Source organism: Salvelinus sp. IW2-2015, linkage group LG33 (genome assembly GCF_002910315.2).
Source record: "Salvelinus sp. IW2-2015 linkage group LG33, ASM291031v2, whole genome shotgun sequence".
NCBI classification, from domain to species: Eukaryota; Metazoa; Chordata; class Actinopteri; order Salmoniformes; family Salmonidae; genus Salvelinus; species Salvelinus sp. IW2-2015.
The window spans coordinates 23,520,982-23,535,030 of NC_036872.1; the positions used below are offsets into that span (position 1 = coordinate 23,520,982).

At 46.0% G+C, this 14,049-nt stretch overlaps 1 protein-coding gene across 1 annotated transcript in view; it reads left to right on the forward strand.

Moving 5' to 3' along the window:
* Positions 1 to 239: 239 nt before the first annotated feature.
* Positions 240 to 14,049, forward strand: part of LOC111957858 (synaptic vesicle glycoprotein 2C-like) — a 57,235-nt gene continuing 43,425 nt past the window's right edge. Inside the window, exon 1 of the mRNA XM_023978903.2 lies at positions 240 to 401. The gene's annotated coding sequence lies outside the window, so the exon portion shown is untranslated. The remainder of the gene's footprint in view (positions 402 to 14,049) is intronic.

Sequence of the window (14,049 nt, forward strand, 5' to 3'; positions counted from 1 at the left end):
CTCTTAAATCTGTAGAAAATATGTTCGTTAAAAAGCCTCGGTCACATCGCTACAGTACCGCACGTCGCAGTGTTTCACGTCATTCTCCCTCTAACGAGATTGTTCCATTAGATGGAATTGCCTGCATCACTCAATGAAATACAATTTTTGATTTTACTTTCTCTCCTAGCTATCCCCTGCCCCCTCTGCTCCCCCCCCCCCCCCCCCCCTCTGTCTATCTCCTTTTTCCTGAAGTAGCCTACTGCAGAGAGAGAACTGCATCGAAAAAACACACCGGAAGGCATTAACTACCTCAGTTCTACAGTGTGATAGCAGCAAATTCAGATTCGTAAGACACAAGCAACTCGCCTGGTGCAATGGCTAACAATCAGAGCCATCCACTTTTCCTCTCTCAAACAAAGGTAAGCGCTTTGATTTCTCGAGGGAACGCTGTGGGAAAGCAGAGGTTGTTCTTATTCAAGTAGGCTAGCATACAGTGTTTCGTTTACATTGTTTCATATAGCCTTTCGCGGAATACAGCAGAATGTTCATTATAGGCTAAGTGTAAAGTAAAATAGCAAAATACACTTTTTGATATTGTCATATGCAAAGTTCAGGTTACGTAGGCCTAATTCTTGTATGACAGACTGCAGTGCAACTGTGAGGAGGATGTTGGCAGGGAAACCCACTTTATTAATTATAAAATGCTGCTCAGTCTCATTCATAGCTTACGTCTGAAGTTTACCAGATTTTTCAGTTGAATTGCCTTTGAAACTATACTGACAAAAATGATGCGCTTGGTGTTTTTGTTGGAATGTAGTGTCTATGCTTGACTTTGCTTTATAGTCCGTGTAAAAAATGTGCTTCAAACCATCCAGATACACTACTTGGAGTATTTGGGATACTAAGCTAAAATGTAGGCTAAATTCAAAGAAAACAGTTTGGTTTTAGTCCTGTTACATCAAGGCTAACCCTTTAGACATACCCACCAAGTAAAGTCATGATGCCCATGATATTTGTTCTTTATTCAAATAAAATTGAAGTCGATAGTTGCTACTGTCTCAAATCTCTGCAAGTCTGAAACAAGCTCTCGTCTGCGGTGAATGAGTATCAGACGGCCAGTCACCCCGGGCGCTTAAAGCACTCTGCATTACCGCCAAAAAGAGCGCAAGGCTGCGGGTACAGTAGCGAGCTGGGTACTGAGTCAACGATTGATAGACTACCAAAGAGAACGTCCAGTGAATTTGCATCAACGTGCTCTGTAGTAGGAGAATTATAAGCTTGCTTGGTAACATTTAAGTTGTCTTCAAAACGGCTTGACATATTTTCATGTGAGGTGTTGTCTAGCTGGACAGTTGGTGGGAAATATGAGACTATTTTTCTTTATCCTCACTTGACTTTTAATGGTGTTGACAGCAAAATGAAGTCATGTGTAGGCCATGGCTTTCAGATGGCTTTTCAGGAAAAAGCTAATGGAAGAGGAAAGGGCTTTCTTTTTCACATCAGATCACCAATCAATCCTGTATCTTATATGCTTGACACACCCCACTGGGCACAGACTCAATTCAAAGTATATTCCACATTGGTTAAACTTAATTTCATTGAAATGATGTGGAAACAACATTCATTCAACCAGTGTGTGCAAGGTGGGCCAAATCTAAACCCAAACCATTTTCTGCCAGGTGGACCATACACTATAGGGGTACATACTGTACACACTTCCAGGGGAACTAGGACCCCTAGGGGTACTTGGCCTACCTACAAGGGGTTCTTGAAAAGACTCATGAGACCATAGGCCTACTTGTGAAATGCACATGAGGGGGTACTTCAGGGGTACTCCGGGTAGAGCACAATTTAGTTGGTGGTACAGTAACTAAAAAAGGTTAGGAACCAACCCCTATTGCAACCCCACCTGACTCAAAGCTACATCCTTGAGAGGTAGTTCAATGACACTGGCCCAATGACAATTCAGTAAAAGTGGAGGCTCCAAATAGACCCAGTGCGTCAGCCTTGTAAGTCACCGGTCTAAGCACTAAGCAAATGGAAAATGTACAGATAAATCATTTGCATATATCTGGAATGAGTCAACCCGGTAATTACTTGGCATTGTAAAATAATGTTATTCAGCCACGTCCTCTGAACTCGCTTGCCCATCTTCAATTAACATTTGAACCACAGAATTGAATCCTTGTTTTTCATATTACCGGAATACTTCTCTTACTCAGGATACCCACAGTATTGGTCTTTATCAGAGCAAGGTTTTTCCTGCACAAATTCTCACATATCTTCACACATGCATGCCTCCATTTTCACAATTTTCTCTCATGTTGTATTTTGGGTTTGCCTCTTTCCAAACGGCTGTCAACCTGGTGAAGCACAGCCATAAACTATAGTGTAAAAGCTGCATCCAGCAGCAAGTGGTGTGCTCTCCAGCTTCTCTGTTAGGGCTCTCTGTGTTTCCTAGCTTGGTGGTAAGGGGCTGGCATGGCTGGGTGACCATATGGACCAAACAGGAACCAGTGTGTGTTCTCTGGGAGCCAAGGCACATACACTGTTTGGATCATCCCTCCCTTCCTGACTCAAATGTAACTCTGCTAAGTATTATGTGACATAGTTATAGTAAACGGGAACTGAGGTGATATTCTAATACAAATCCCAGAGAAATCCCAGAGATCAGTTGCAGTTATCTGATATATCATTGGCCATTATACCCTGCATCTGTGAAATCAGCTGGATGTGCTGTTCAGTGAATGCAATGTATTTCAGCCTTTTGTTTTATTGTAGGACACACTGTAGTGTGGGGAGTTGAGTGCATATACAAGTGCCATTAATTTTGACCAGCACTGTCACGTGATATCACAACACTATTAGTTCCATTCAAATTAAATCAAAGTTTATTGGTCGCATAAACAGGTTTGCAGATGTTATAGCAGGTGCAGCGAAATACTTATGTTTCTAGTACTAACAGTGCAGTAATATTTATCAATACAATAACAATACACACATAATCCCAAAATATAAAAAAGATCAGAACGAGCAATATCAGAATGAGCAATGCCCAAGCCCGGAATATATATCTATATATATATATAAATTGTGTGTATAGACAGCATGGACAGTCTATGAATAGAAAACAGGTGTGTACAGCAGTATTAATATAGGATGAGCCATGACTAGAATACAGTATATACAGTACATATAAAGTGGGTAAAACAGTGTGTAAACATTGTTAAAGTGACCAGTGTTCAATGTCTCTATATACATGGGGCAGCAGTCTTTAAGCTGCAGGGCAGAGTACCGGGTGGTAGCCGGCAAGTGACAGTGTCTAAGGTGCCAGGCAGAGTAACTGGCAAGCTATGGAGAGCCATGTGGTTGTGGGCGGTGCAGTTGCCGTACCAGATGGTGATGCAGCCCGACAGAATGCTCTCGATGGTTTATCTGTAGAAGTTCAGGAGGGTCTTAGGAGTCACGCCGAATTCCTTCAGCTTCCTGAGGTTGAAGAGGCGCTGTTGCTCTTCTTCACTACGGTGTGGGTGTGGTGGGACCATTTCAGGTCCTCGGTGATCCTCTCCACTGTGGCCCTGTCGATGTGATTGGGGGCGTGCTCTCTCTGCTGTCTCCTGTAGTCCATGATCAGCTCCTTCGTTTTGTTGATGTTGAGGGAGAGGTTATTTCCCCGGCACCACTCCGCCAGGGCACTAACCTCCTCCCTGTAGGCCGTCTCAGCATTGTTGGTGATCAGGCCTACCACTGTTGTGTATACACTAAGTCATAAGGGACAGAGAGTACAGGAGGGGGCTGAGCACACACTGCTGGGGTGACCCCTGTGTTGAGGATCAGTGTAGAAATGGTGTTGTTGCCCCGCCTCACCACCTGGGGGCGATCCGTGAGGAAGTCTAGGACCCAGTTGAACAGGGAGGGGCTCAGACCCAGGGCCACTGCAGTGGTGAGGGAACTGTTCTATCATTATTGGCAGGAGATTGATTGAAGTCAACATTAAAATTAATAATTCCAGTTATTATAGGTTAAAAGGGGATTGCCAACCTGCAACAGCAGTACGAAGTAACCAGAAAAGTTTACTTTAAGCCGTTCGCCATTATCAAAATATCCTTGTGAAGGTTGACTGCACTACAGAGCACTATTGAAGCAGGTTTCTTTCAGGGGTAATCTGTGTACCTACATGGCTAGTGGGCCTCATGTTCTCTATTCTCCTTCAATCTCTCTCACTCATCACTCTCTTCTCCCCCTTCAACCCTCTCCTCTTTCCAGTTACCCATCTCATCTCTCCTTCCTCCTCTCCCCTTCATCTCTCTCCACTCCTCCTGTCTCCATTCCACTCCCTTTTCCTATCCCTCTTTATACATCCCTCTCTTTTTTTCTGTATTCCACCATCTCTCTCTCTCCATGTAATGTCATCAGGATCTCCTAAATGAATACCTCCCAGGCCCAGGCTCTTTCTTGCAGATGAGGTCATGCGGTCTCCATTTTGATGGGATTACGTGCGGGTCGGTCCATTTAGAGATTGGACCTGCCCTGTCTGATGCTGATGGAACAAACCAACTACCAAACCGTCCACCCACGCTTATCTTTCAAAGGGGAGGACACTCACAAGTCAAACATGACTAAGACTGAATACATTAAAATATAGATTGCATCCCTGACATTGGTTGAATGTGAAAGTATGTGACAGGATATTGAATAAAAAACAGTGTGGATGAGTCTAATAAGGAGCATAAATTGCTAGTATTTCCATCATAGGATGTTTGCACTTGCATTCACATTGAACCACAGAATTAAAAATATTCCAAATGCAAGTGGAGTGCATACAGGGAGGGCAAGGACACTGGCAGCTAGCTTGTTTTTCATTACTGCTTTGCTTTGTGTGAGTGAGTGAGTATGTTTGGTCCAGTCTGTCATTCAGACTGCACAAAGCAGGCAGTATTGATGATCTATTATGATCTTATGAAAACATATGAGGCGTTTACTGCCCTCAGTAGGTGTTGGTCAGGAAACCAGTAAACTCCTCTTGCTACAAGGTAGCTTTTGTTTTTCATTCTAACCACCAGATGTACTGTGCATTCGGAAAGTATTCAGGCCCCTTGACTTTTTCCACATTTTGTTACGTTACAGCCTTATTGTAAAATTGATTAGATTCGTTATTTTCCTCATCAATCTACACACAATACCCCATAATGACAAAGCGAAAAAACAACAACAACAGACATACCTTATTTACATAACTATTCAGACCCTTTGCTATGAGACTCAATTGATTGGACATGATTTGGAAAGGGACACTCCTGTCTATATATACCAAGCCATGAGGTTGAAGGAATTGTCCGTAGAGCTCCCAGACAGGTTTGTGTCGAGGCACATATCTGGGGAAGGGTACCAAAACATTTCTGCAGCATTGAAAGTCCCCAAGAACACAGTGGCCTCCATCATTCTTAAATAGCAGAGGTTTGGAACCACCAAGACTCTTCCTACAGCTGGCCGGGGGAGCAATCGGGGGAGCAATCTGGGGTGAAGGGCCTTAGTCAGGGAGGTGACCAAGAACCCAATTGTCACTCTGACAGAGCTCTAGAGTTCCTCTGTGGAGATGGGAGAACCTTCCAGAACGACAACCATCTCTGCAGCACTCCACCAATCAGGCCTTTATGGTAGAATGGCCATATGACAGCCCACTTGGAGTTTGCCAAAAGGCACCTAAAAACTCAGACTATGAGAAACAAGATTCTCTGGTCTGATGAAACTAAGATTGAAGTCTTTGGCCTGAATGCCAACATCACATCTGGAGAAAACCTGGCACTATCTCTACTGTGGAGGATGGTGGTGGCAGCATCATGCTGTGGGGATGTTTTTCAGTGGCAGGGACTGGGATACTAGTCAGGATCGAGGCAAAGATGAACGAAGAAAAGTACAGAGAGATCCTTGATGAAAACCTGCTCCAGAGCACTCAGGACCACAGACTGGGGCAAAGATTCACCTTCCAACAGGACAACAACCCTAAGCACACAGCCAAGACATTGGAGGAGTGGCTTCGGGACCAGTCTCTGAATGTCCTTGAGTGGCCCAGCCAGCGCCCGGACTATTCTGGTTAGAGCCAGTTTGCGCTGTTCTGTGAAGGGAGCAGTACACAGCGTTGTACAAGATCTTCAGTTTCTTGGCAATTTATCGCATGGAATAGCCCATTATTTCTTAGAACAAGAATAGACTGACGAGTTTCAGAAGAAAGTTATTTGTTTCTGTCCATTTTGAGCCTGTAATCGAACACACAAATGCTGATGCTCCAGATACTCAACTAGTCTAAAGAAGGACAGTTTTATTGCTTCTTTAATCAGGACAACAGTTTTCAGCTGTGCTAACATAATTGCAACATTTCTGTACGCCTATGTAGATATTCCATACAAAATCAGCTGTTTCCAGCAACAATAGTAATTTACAACATTAACAATGTCTACGCTGTATTTCTGATCAATTTGATGTTATTTTAATGGACAAGAAATGTGCTTTTCTTTCAAAAACAAGGACATTTCTAAGTGACCCCAAACTTTTTAACGGTAGTGTATTTCCCTTTAGTCCAAAAGGTAGACTCATTATGCATGAGATCAGATCCAGCAAATTGTCCTCAAATCAAATCAAATCAAATTTATTGGTCACATACACACGGTTAGCAGATGTTATTGCGAGTGTAGCGAAATTGTTATGCTGGTGAATGAGGACCCAAAAGCGACTTAATAGAAACAGAGTATTTATTCCAGTCTTTAACAAACAATGATACTCCTGGATATTATCCTAGGTAAATCCAAAACAGGAAACTGAAATCCTCTCGTCAGTAGAGAGGAACGACTGGAGACGCGACCACAGACTGCAGGTCGCTTCAGGAAGGCACAGGCCGTAGCTGACATAGACACCTGCTCACACGCAGCATCTGAAGAAGGCAAAAACACGACAGGACACAGAACAGCAAACATCAAACAAGAATCCGACAAGGACAGAAGCGGAAAACAGAGGGAGAAATAGGGACTCTAATCAGAGGGCAAAATAGGGGACAGGTGTGAAAGAGTAAATGAGGTAGTTTAGGAGAATGAGAAACAGCTGGGAGCAGGAACGGAACGATAGAGAGAGAGAGCGAGAGAGGGAGAAAGGGAGGGGGAGAGAGAGGGATAGAAAGAGGGAAAGAACCTAATAAGACCAGCAGAGGGAAGCACAGGGACAAGACATGATGATCAAAGACAAAACATGACAGAAATGCTTATGCTTCTAGATCTGACAGTGCAGCAGTATCTAACAGGTAATATCTAACAATTCCACAACACAACCTAATATCTAACAAATTCATCAACAAAACCTAATACACACAATCTAGTAAAGGAAAGGGCTAAGAATATATAAGTATAAAATATATGGATGAGCAGTGACAGAGCGGCTAAGATGCAATAGATAGTAAAGAATAGATAGTGAAGGATACAGTATTGTAACGGTCCTGGTACCTTGTTTTATTGTGTTTTTTGGTATGTGTTTTAGGTCAGGCATGTGTTTTGGGTGGCAGTCTATGTTATCTGTTTCTATGTTGGTTGTGGTGCCTGGTATGGCTTTAATTAGAGGCAGGTGTTTGCGTTCTCCTCTAATTAGAGTCCATATTTAGGTTAGGGTGTCTCACTGTTTGTTTGTGGGTGATTGTCTTCCGTATCTGTGTATGTCTTGCACCATACGGGACTTTCGGTTGTTCGTTTCGTTTCGATGTAGTCTGTTTTCCTGTCCGTAAGTGTTCGTTAGTAGTAAAGTTTATGTTCAGGTCGTCTACGTGGTTTCTTGTTTTGTATTTTGAAAGTGTTTTGTTTTTCCGTGTTGCCATCGTCGTGTTAAATAAAAGATGGCTTTTTCCCTAATGCGCATTTGTTGATCCTTCTCTCCTCTCCTCGTCCGAGGATGAGGAGAGCGACAGCCCTACAGAATCACCCACCACGCTAAGACCAAGCGGCAAGGGAATGCTCAACAGAGCAAACAAGGACTCCTGGACTTGGAGGAGATCCTGGATGGTGAGGACCTTGGGCTCAGCCACGGAAATCCCGTCCCAAGAGGATTGGAAGCAGCGAAGGCTGAGAGGCGCTGGTATGAGGAGGCAGCGCGGGCGACGCGGTTGGGAGCCCGTGAGTCAGACCCAAAATGTCTTGGGGGGGGCACACGAGGAGTGTGGGCAAAGCCGGGTAGGATACCCGAGCCAACTCCCCGTGCTTACCGTGAGGTAGAAGGCGTCGTACTGGTAAGACACCGTGTTATGCGGTAAAGCGCACGGTGTTACCAGTAGCGTTGCTTAGCCCAGTGCGGGCTATTCCACCTTGCCGCAACTTGGGAGGGCTAGTTGGGCATCGAGCCGGGTGTCATGAAGCGGCCCACACGCATCTGGCCCCAGTGCGTCTCCTCGGCCGGCGTACATGCACCAGCCTTACAGGTGGTGTCCCCGGTTCGCCTGCTAGCCGTGCGGGTTCCACCTCGCCGCATGGCAGGCTACGGGGACCAATTCAACTGGTAAGCGTTGGGGAGGCTCCGGTCTCAGAGCATGTGTCCTCCTTCACGGTCCGTTAGACCCGGTGCCACTCCATGTACCAGTCCTTCGTGGCAGCCCCGCCGTACAGGCTGTCTCCTCGCGGTCTCTCTCCTGCTGTTCCTCCTCTCAGGCGAGCCCAGTGTAGACCACGCACCAGGCTGTCTCTCTTCTCCTCCCTACAGAGCCGTCTGCCATGACAGCCAGAGCGTCCTGCCATTGGACAGCCAAGCCGCTCCATACGCCAGGCTTGCCGATGACCAGCCAGAGCCGTCCTGCCATGACCAGCAGAGACCGTCCTGCCATGCACCAGCGAGGTCTGCCAATGACGCAGCCAAGCCGTCTGCCATGACGCAGCCAAGCCGTCCTGCATGACCAGCCCAGACCGCTGCCCATTCACACGACCTCATTCGATGCCAAGCCGTCCATTCAGATGCACGCTCGCCAGACTGCCAGAGTTCCAGCCCAGGATCTGCCAGAGTCCCTCAGCAGGATCTGCCAGAGTCGTTTCTCGCCAGGTCTGCAGGTCTAAGCTCTGCCAGAGTCCCTCAGCCAGGATCTGCCAGAGTCCCTCAGCCAGGATCTGCCAGAGTCCCTCAGCCAGGATCTGCCAGAGTCCCCCTCACGCCAGGACTGCGAGTCCCTCAGCCAGGATCTGCCAGAGCTTCAAGCCAATCCCGAGCCAGCAGGAACTGCCAGATTTCGACCGGTGACTGCCCCTTGTCCCGGTGCCCGCCTTTCCCGGTCTGCCCCTTGTCCCTGTGCCTTGCTCCCGGTCGCTGCCCTGCTGCTCGTGCTGCCCGGCTGCCTGCCCGGTAGCTGCCCTTGTCCCGGTGCTGCCCCTGGTGTCCGGTGCTGCCCTTTGTCCCGGTCTGCCCCTTGTCCCGGTGCCCGTTGCGCCCCTGTCGGTGCTGCTCCTTCCGGTGCTGGCCATTCATTCTAGGGGATGTTAGTTTTAGGTGGTCATTGGAGGGGAAGACAGAAGCGGATTGAACTATGGTGGTGTGGGACAGCGTCCAGAGCCGGAGCCACCACCGTGGTCAACTGCCCACCCAGACCCTCCCTGCTGACTTTGTGCTGGTGCGCCCGGCGTTCGCACCTTGGAGGCGGGGGTTCTGTACGTCCTGACCGTGTTATGTTGTTTTTTTGTAGTGTTTACGGTCAGGGCATGTGTTTTGGGTGGCAGTCTATGTTATCTGTTTCTAGGTTGTTGTGGTTGCTGGTATGCTCCTTAAATTAAGAGCAAGGGTTTGCGTTTCCTCTAATTAAGATCATATTTAGGTAGGGTGTTCCAGCGTTGTTTGTGGGTGATTTGTCTTCCGTATCAGGTTATGTTTAGCCACCATACGACTGTTCGGGTTGTTCGTTTCGTCGATGTAGTCTGTGTCCTGTCCGTGAAGTGTTACGTTAGTTATGTAAGTTTTATGTTCAGGTTTTCGTTACGTCGTTTTCTTGTTTTGTATTTTTGAAAGTGTTTTGTTTTTTGTGTTTGCCATCGTCGGTTAATACAAAGATGGGCTTATTTCCTAATGCATGCATTGGTCTGATGATCTATCTCTCCTCCCTCGTCCGAGAGTGAGGAGAGCGACAGCCCACAAGTATACATTATATACATATGAGATGAGTAATGCAAGATATGTAAACATTCTTAAAGTGGCATTATTAAAGTGACTAGTGTTCCATTTAATAAAGTGGCCAATGATATCAAATCTGTAGAAATGTGCTCTCTGTGCTAGTGGTGGCTGATTAACAATCTGATGGCCTTGAGATAGAAGTTGTTTTTCAGTCTCTCGGTCCCTGCTTTGATGCACCTGTACTGACCTCGCCTTCTGGATGGAAGCAGGGTGAACAGGCAGTGGCTCGGGTGGTTATTGTCCTTGATGATCTTTTTTGCCTTCCTGTGACATCGGGTGTTGTAGGTGTACTGGAGGGCAGGTAGTTTGCCCCCGGGGATGCGTTGTGCAYACTGCACCACCCTCTGGAGAGCCTTGCGGTTGTGGGCGATGCAGTTGCCGTACTAGGCGGTGATATAGCCCGACAGGATGCTCTCAATTGTGCACCTGTAAAAGTTAGTGAGGGTTTTCGGWGACAAACCACATTTTTTCAGCATCCTGAGGTTGAATAGGCGCTGTTGTGCCTTCTTCACCACACTGTCTGTGTGGGTGGATCATTTCAGTTTGTCTGTGATATGTACACCGAGGAACTTAAAACTTTCCACCTTCTCCACTGCTGTCCCGTCGATGTGGATTGGGGGGGTGCTCCCTCTGCTGTTTCCTGAAGTCCACAATCATCTCTTTTGTTTTGCTGACATTGATTGAGAGGTTATTTTCCTGACACCACACTCCGAGGGCCCTCACCTCCTCCCTGTAGGCTGTCTCGTCGTTGTTGGTAATCAAGCCTACCACTTTTGTGTCATCTGCAAACTTGATGATTGAATTGGAGGTGTGCAAGGCCACGCAGTCGTGGGTGAACAGGGCATACAGGACGGGGCTGAGAACGCACCCTTGTGGGGCCCCAGTGTGGAGGATCAGTGGAGTGGAGATGTTGTTTCCTACCTTCACCACCTGGGGGCGGCCCATCAGGATGTCCAGGACCCAGTTGCACAGGGCGGGGTCAAGACCCAGGGTCTCAAGCTTAATGATGAGATTGGAGGGTACTATGGTGTTGAATGCTGAGCTGTAGTCAATTAACAGCATTCTTACATACATTTTTTTTCTCTGTTTCCTTCTTTTTAAACTCTCATTTAAATCTCTATTATAGTGTCATCTTTAAATGCAGGTTGACGTTTATTGTCATGAGTCTTGTCTTGGAGGCAAAACTGAGTGATTTCCCCTTAGATAGGCCAGATACAAAGTTATAATTGGCTATATTGAAAAAATGTATGAAAATACAGATGTGCTTTTTGGTCTTAGTTTAAGGTGAGGGTTAGGCATTAGTGTTAGCAATGTGGTTAAGGTTAGGTTTTAAATTTGATGACTTTGTGGCTGTGCCAGCTAGTTACCACTCTGCAGACCTACTTCCAGAACAAGATTCATGGCAAGAAATGCTAACCTGCTAACACCATAAACACTTTTCTCAGTTTGTGAAAACTTTTTATTAGTGTCAGTAGCCCGGCAAAATGCCTTAAAATCATGTCTTGAATCTGGTCATTTGTCTGCGGATTAGTTGGAAAGTTGCAGCCACGTAATAGTTGACCTAGAGTTTTTTCCCCAGTCTAAAGAGGCTGAAGGAAAGCAGAGGCACCATCCATCACCCAGACAGAGGCTAACGCCAGACCAGGGCCTATTTCAAGCCATCCTCAGACAGTTCACAATAATGGTAGCTGCACGTCTTGTGTTAACCCTCTGTATGCCAGTCCACTCAAATCAAATCAAATCTTATTGGTCACATACACATATTAAGCAGATGTTATTGCGGGAGCAGCGACATGCTTGTGTTCATAGCTCCAACAGTGCAGTGGTATCTAACAATTCACAACAATACATACAAATCTAAAAGTAAAAGAATGGAATTAAGAAATATCTAAATATCTAAATCTTTCCCGTGACAGAGGAACCCCACTGGGCCAATCTCTGGGAGTGGTATGGTAAATAGCAGTGTGTATGCCCCTGTTGATCTGGCGGCCTGTGCTGTCTCAGTCTCGTCAGTCAGTGGTGGTCAGGTGAGGTGGAGTGTGAGGGCCTTGGTATGCGCACAGGTCTTCACTGATCCTCATCACCACTGACAGGGCGGCTTGGGCTATGCTCTACAGACTCTCTGACAGACAGACACTGGACACACACCCACCCACCCACAACACACTGTGTGTGTGTGTGTGTGTGTGTGTGTGTGTGTGTGTGTGTGTGGTGAGTGAGAGAGGAGAGAGGAAGAGGAGAGAGAGAGAGAGAGAAGAGAGAGAGAGAGAGCCTGACTCTGAGTTCACATAACAGAAGCAGAGTTCTAAAATATAAACTGCAGAATGGGATCCAATAGGAGAGTAGTACAGTATAACAGACGGGTTGAGACAGACAGGTTTTCATATTAAATCCAGAAGATGGTTATTTACAACACTAACCCGAGTGTCCTCTGTATACACCTCAGCGATGTTCATCTAAATAAGGTTCTCTGTAAAAAGAACAGTCCAATAACAAGAAAGACAAAGCAGTAACACAGGACCCTGCTACTAGAGACAATGATAATAACACAGGCAATAGGGTACTGAAAAATGACAATACATATAAAAGGATCATTGGTCAGAAGCCAGCCAATGAGCCAAACGGGATAAGCAGAGTCACCTTGAATCAGCGGTGTCATTTTGCCAGTAAAATTGCATTATGGAGTTGGAGCCGTGGCGGTGATTTGTGGCCTCCTGACAGGGCTTCATTGTTCATTAGGCCCCGTAGAGAGCAGCTCAGAGACACGCTGGACGGACGACCTCAAAGACACCCTCATTCTCTCTCACACACACACACACACACACACACACACACACACACACACACACACACACACACACACACACACACACACACACACACACACACACACACACACACCACACACACCACCACACACCACACACACACACACACCACAACACACACACATAATCATCAGAGTCCGTGGGTTCTGTTAATCAAAAATACTACAAATTATATAATTTCATCATTTATATTTGACAAAATAAGGACACACACCTGTCTCCAACAGAATCAGCCTTCTTCCATTGGAGGGTTTAGTAAATCCTAGGTTGACAGATTCCAATATACCTTCTCTTCCCACCAATCCGTAATGTATATTTTATGCAGAGCTATAATATGAGAGTGCAGCCAGGGAGATTAAGTAAATCTGTGATATACTGTAGGTCTTAGTTTACACGTTGATCACGCACAATAAATCATGTTACATTGCAGGGTTATGTTGGGGTCTCCACCAGCCAACCCAGGCCTCTGACGACTGGGAGGGTTTCCCCCTGCCTACTGTGTGCCCTAATTAATGTGTATGAAATCAGTGACCATGCCAAATCAATTTCCTTCCAACACCCACTGTTTGTGTGTATGTGTTGGTGACACAGTGGTCATTTGCCTTCAGTTTACCCGTGAATCCTCCCCTTGCATGGATTAAAGGATGACACTAAGGTTCTGCTTGGGTCGCCACATCCACTGTAATATACCAGCGCTTTATCAAAGACACATTTATTTGGGCCAGAACCTTGTTTATTAGTTCCTTCTCCAACACAAATTAATATGATTTGGCACATTTCCTATCTCTGTTTAAGGCCTGAGACTGAAGTCGACTCATGAAATATAGAACAGGAGAGCTCTCCGGGAAATTGAATGTACTTTGTGAATATAAACTGAGAGTAATATGCCAAAGCCATTTTCTTCACATCACTCAAAGAAATTATCAAAAGGAAAGGGAGCAGGCAGGCAGGACAGTGAGTGAATGTTTAAGAGAGTTTGGTGTCTGTGCTGTTTCTGCATCACTGTCTGGTTATGAATGTAGCTGTGGAATTCACCTTATCTGACTGGAACCTTTCTGCC